Here is a 5,544-nt window from a genome sequence, read left to right as displayed (position 1 = left end):
TAAGGGAGAAAGAGAACGTGGGGGAAGAGCAGAGGGAAGGGAAAATGGGAGGAAAGGGAAATGGGAGGAAGGTAAGGAAACAGGGAGAGAGGGGAAAAAGAGTGAGGTGAGAAAGGGGTGAGAGGAGAAAAGGAAAGGGGGAGAAAGGGAAAGAGAGACAAAAGGAAAGAAAGAGGGAGTAAGGAACAGGGGGGAAAGGGACGACACATGGTGAAAGGGAAAGGGGAGAAAAGGAAAGGCGAAAGGGCAAGGGCGAAAGTGGGAAAGGGCGGTAGGGAGAGAAAGGGAAAAGGGAGAAAGGAAGGGGGGAGAAAGGGGCAGGAGTGAGAAAGGAAAGGATAGAAAGTGGAGAAAGGACAATGGGGGGGAGAGAGGGGAAAAGGGAGAGAAAGGGGGGGAAGGGAAAAAATGAAGAAAGGGAAAGAAATGGAAGAGGAAAAAGAGGAGAGAAGGGTGAGGGAGAAAAGGGAAAGGAAGTAGAAAGGGGATAAAGGGAGAGGGGAGTAGGGGGGAGAAAGGGTAAGAGACAAATGAAGAGAAAGGGTGAGTAAGGTAGGGGGGAAAGGGCGAAAGTGGGAGAAAAGGGCAATGGAGAGAAAAGGAAAGTGGGGGAGAAAGGAAAGGCAAAAGGGCAAGGGGCAAAAGCGGGAAAGGTAGGTAGCAAGAGAAAGGAAAAAGGGAGAAAAGGCGAAAGGGAGAAAGCACAACAAAGGTAAAGGGGAGAGGGAGAGAAAGGGGGGAGAGGAAGGGAAAGGGGAGAAAGGGAGACGGAAGAGAAAGGGAGTAAGGAAGGGGGAAAGGGCAATGGGTGTGAAAAAGAAAGGGGCAGAAAAGGAAAAGCAATAAGGGCAAGGGCAAAAGCGGAAAGGGGAGCAGGGAGAGAAAGGAAATGGAGAAAAGGAAATGGGGGAGAGAGCACAAGGGAAAGGGAGAAGGGAGAGAAGAAGGGGAGAGAGGGAGAGAGGGCAAGGGAGAGAAAGGGAGAAGAGGCAGAGAAGGGAGGAAAAGGCAAGGAAGGGAGGAGAAAAGGGGGGAGGGGAAAGGGTGAGAGAAAGGGAGCAGGGAGAAAAGAATGGGCAAAGGGTAAGGGAGAAAGGAAGGAAAGGGGAAAGGGAGAAAGAGGTAAGGGAAAAAGGGTGAGAAAGGGTAAAGGGAGAAAGGAAGTGAGAGAAAGGGGGTAAGTGGGAGAAAGGAAAGAGGAGAGAGGGGGAAAGGAAAAGGGAGAGAGGGGGGAAAGTGGGAGAAAGCAGGGGGGAGGGAGAAAGCGGGGGGAGGGAGAAAGAGTGAGGGAGAGAAAGGGCGAGGGAGAAAGGAAAGGGGGAAAGGGCAAGAGTGAAAGGGGGAGATAGAGAAAGGGAGACAAAATGAAGAGAAAGGGAGTAAGGAAGGGAGGAAAGGGGGAAAGTGGGAGAAAGACCGATGGGGAGAAAAGGAAAGGCAAAAGGGCAACGGTGAAAGTGGGAAAGGGAGGTAGGGGGAGAAAGCACAAGAAAGGTAAAGGGAGAAAAGGAAAGGGGGAGAGAGGGGGCAAGGGAGAGAAAAGGAAAGGGAGAGAAAAGAGGGCAAGGAGAGAAAGGGGAAAAAGGGCAAGGAAGGGAGCTAAAAAAGGGGGAGAAAGGGAAAAAGGGCAAGAAAGGTAAAGGAGAGAAAAGGAAAGGGGGAGAAAGGGAAAAGCGGGAGAAAAGGGCGGGAGAGAAAAGGAAAGGAAGAGAAAGTGGAGAAAGGACGATGGGGGAGAGAGGGGGAAAGGGGGGAGAAAGAGAAAGGGGGAGAAAGGGAAAGGGACAGAAGGGGGGGAAAGGGACGAAGGGAGAAAGGGAAAGAAATGGGGAGAGAGGGAAAAGTGAGGGAGAGAAAGGGGGAAAGGGAGAGGGAGAAAGGGCAAGAGTGAAAGGGAGGACATAGGGAGAAAGGGAAAGAGACGAAAGGAAGAGAAAGGGGGTAAGTAAGGGGAAGGGGCGAAAGGAGAGAAAGGAGTAAGAAGGGGGAAAGGGCGACGGAGAAAGGGAAAGGGAGAAAAGGGCAAGTGAAAGGGCAAGGGCAAAGCAGAAAGGGAGTAGGAGAGAAGGAAAAGGGAGAAAAGGTGAAAGGGAAAGGGAGAAAGCACAAGAAAGGTAAAGGGAGAAAAGGAAAGGGGGAGAGAAAAGGAAAGGGAGAGAAAAAGGGCAAGGGAGAGAGGGAAAAATAGGGAGAGAAAGGGCGAGGGAGAAAAGGAAAGGGAGAAAAAGGGGGAAAGGGAGAGGGAGAAAGGGCAAGAGTGAAAGGGGGACATAGGGAGAAAGGGAAAGGGAGACAAAAGGAAAGGAAGAGAAAGGGAGTAAGGAAGGGGGGAAAGGGAAAGTGGCAGAAAGGGCAGCGGGGAGAAAAGGAAAGGCAAAAGGGCAAGGGCGAAAGTGGGAAAGGGAGGTAGGGAGAGAACGGAAATGGGAGAAAAGGAAATGGAGAGAAAGGGAGAAAGCACAAGAAAGGTAAAGGGAGAAAAGGAAAGGGGGAGAGAGGGGACAAGGGAGAGAAAGGGCAAGAGAGGGGAAAAAGGGCAAGGAAGGGAGAAAAAAAGGGGGAGAAGGGACAAGGGCAAAAGGGAAAGGGAGAAAGGTAAAGGGAGAAAAGGAAAGGGCAATGGAAAAAGGGAAATGGCAAAAGCGAAAGGGAGAGAAAGGGGAAAAGCGGGAGAAAGGGAAAGGGGGAAAGGGAGAAAAGGAAAGTAAGGGAAAGGGAGAAAGGGACAAAAGGGAAAGGGAGAGAAAGGGGGAAAGCGGGAGAAAGGACGATAGGGGGAGGAAGGGAAAGGGAAGATAAAAGGAAAGGGAAAGAAAGAGAGAAAGGGCAAGAAAGGTAAAGGGAGAAAAGGAAAGGGGGAGAGAGGGAGAAAGCGCAAGGGGGAAAGGGAGAGAAAAGGAGAAATGGAGAAGGGGGAAAGGGAGAGAAGGAAGGGGAGAAAGGGCGAGAAAGGAAGAAAGGGGGAGAGAGTCTGGAAGGGGGAAAGGGTGGGAAGGAAGAAAAGGGGAAAGAGGGGGGATGGGGAGGAAAGCGAGAAGGGAGAGAGGGTCAGAGAGGGAGAAAGAGGCGGGGGGGGAGCGGGAGAGAGAAGGAGAAGGAGGAAGAAAGGGAGGGAGGAAAAATAGAAACAGAAAGAAAATGAAAGAAGATGCACACCTGTTGCTGAACGGGGTCGTCAGCCCTGGAGGTCCTGCACTGCTCCTGATGACAGCAGAGCAGATGCGCTTGCTCTCGCTGTGATACTGAGACAACCTAAGAGAAGCATGTGCTCTGCGCAAAGAGCAGGCAACATGAATCTTCTGAACTTTTCTCATCTTTCTTCTACACTGTATTCACAAATGCTCTCACAAATTAACAAAGCCACAGTGTGAATGGGAAAGTTTTGCAAAGTGTTTCAGCACCAAGTAGTTTCAATGCTGTATGTGTCGTAAGAGCAGCATTTCCCCTTCTACAACGCGACACAAAAACAGTTTTCAGAGAGAATAAGCCAGTAACAGTATTTGCCATCTGTGCCACAAGCATTACTTTCCCCCAACAAACCCAGAACTTTGGCAATCATCGTAACCAGTCAGAGCCACCCACAACAGCTGGTGTCAGAGCAATAAAGGCAAATTTTCCAAAGGAAAGGAAAATTTGGATCCCGGCCCAAACAACTTAAATATGCTTTAAAAACATACATTGTAATTCATCCAGCGGGTGGCCTAGTGAGAGCAGGAGTGACCTAGTTGCTTCAGTTCTGGAGAGCTGGGTTTAGTTTACAGCTCATTGCAGGCTAAAATATTGGACATGACATGTCCCCTCTTTTCCCTTGTGTAACAAGAGCTTATTACTTCAGTACTTCACACTGGTGAGAAAATACAGAATTCATTAACCTCCCAGTGTTCTCAGATACTCCAATCACAAAGGTCATAAACAAATTACAGTATAAAAGTAACTAGCGATTTTAGTGGGTTAATCTAAGAGTTAACACACCATGAAATATTCATATATAAATGAGCAGCTGGCATTAGGTCTGGTACTAGTACCTTGGAGAAACTAAAAAAAATACCCCACAACCTCCTTCATTTAACATTTGCGTGTTTGGTTATATCAAAGATACATTGTAGTTTTAAATCCTGAACCACAGTTCCCTGTCATCACAATTTCTTGTGATTTTAATCACACCCAATTCCCGCAGAAGTTTTACTACTCGTCACCAAACAACAGCAAAGTGCTTTTGGATGGTTGTTGTCAGAGAGCGGCTGACCTGCCGGGTGAGGCGTGTGCGGCGCGGGGTGGCGGCGTTTGTTCCCTGCAAGTCCAGGAGATGCTGAGCCCAAATCCGTCAGGCAGCGGTTTGGTGGGGCTTCCTCCGCAGAGCTGTCTACGCAGATAAACCAGTGTCTCCCAGCAAACAGCAGGACCGACTCAAGTAAGTACACCCAGTACAAAAAGATGAACCGACTTTTTCCACCCCGGCCATATCTCCCCATTTCCCACCTCTTTATTTACAGAGTGCTGAAATCCAAAAGTCTTAATCGAATTAAACCTCTGCCCTTGGTTGGCTTGTTTCCATCTCTGCTTTACATTTTACAGTTAGGCGATTTCTGTCAATGGACAAATCAAAACGTGATGCAGCACAGTGTGTCCAAACATCAAACAGGATTATCTCCATTTGTATTTTAAGTACCACAGAGAGACAAGGCAAGGAAAGTACTAGCATTAAAGAACGCTTATGAAACATTTTTACCCCAATAACAATATTTTATATAGGATTCACTGTGTATTTTGTTGAGGTTTTATTTGCTCCCAGTAATGCCCATCCTTTCGGTTCTTCTTGCTGTGGTTTTACTTGAAAAAGAACGAGTCCCCTTAACTAAAAAACAAAACAAGAAAATACAAATGTCCAGAAGGTTGGTCCTCGACGCGTTGCTGAAGGCCGCTCTGCCTCGTGCTGGAACCTCCAACGCTGCACAGGTTTACACTGAACATACATGACCACAGACTTTTCACATAAAACCATCATTCTAAACCAAAGCAAAACACAGTATTGCTCCCCCAAGTCTAGAGAAGTTCTAAAGACACTCTGAGCATTGCATGAGAAATCTGAAAATATTTAGAAGGGAAAATTGTATTTGTATCCATGGAGCTGTAAAAAGCAAACACATTCACTTTCCCACACGTTGCCAGTCTACATAGATAATGCCAGTAGATAATTTTCCAATTAAAAACAATTAAGCCTCTAACCTGACTTCATTGTTGTCATTCCTTGTGATTTTTTTTTGTCGTGCAATTTTACTTTCTCACTGAAAGCAAAACTCATGGGATTGCAGAGCAATTCCATTTTTATTAAAACCAAAATCTTTGAAGATATCATGCAAAGACTGAAATGATGAATGTGAAAAGCTAAACATCCCAACACTTATTATTTTTTAAAACCGCATGAGGTTTCGATGCTTCAGTCGTGATGATGAAGACACCAGCCCAGGGCCCAGTTCTAGGGACTGCTGTGTCCAAAACACTGAAACAAAGTACTTTTATACCTGTTCTTTAAACCGGTTTGGG

The 5,544-nt window shown here is 47.2% G+C and overlaps 1 protein-coding gene across 3 annotated transcripts in view; it reads left to right on the top strand.

The window, feature by feature from the left end:
- CCDC85A (coiled-coil domain containing 85A) overlaps window positions 1–4,314 on the top strand; it is a 284,415-nt gene extending 280,101 nt beyond the window's left edge. For all 3 annotated transcript variants that reach the window (XR_010471815.1, XR_010471813.1, XR_010471814.1), the window contains one exon: window positions 4,178–4,314. The gene's annotated coding sequence lies outside the window, so the exon portion shown is untranslated. The remainder of the gene's footprint in view (window positions 1–4,177) is intronic.
- The last annotated feature ends 1,230 nt before the right edge of the window (window positions 4,315–5,544 follow it).

The sequence above is a fragment of the Columba livia genome, chromosome 3, assembly GCF_036013475.1.
Source record: "Columba livia isolate bColLiv1 breed racing homer chromosome 3, bColLiv1.pat.W.v2, whole genome shotgun sequence".
NCBI lineage: Eukaryota > Metazoa > Chordata > Aves > Columbiformes > Columbidae > Columba > Columba livia.
This window is presented reverse-complemented; position numbering and strand designations above follow the sequence as displayed.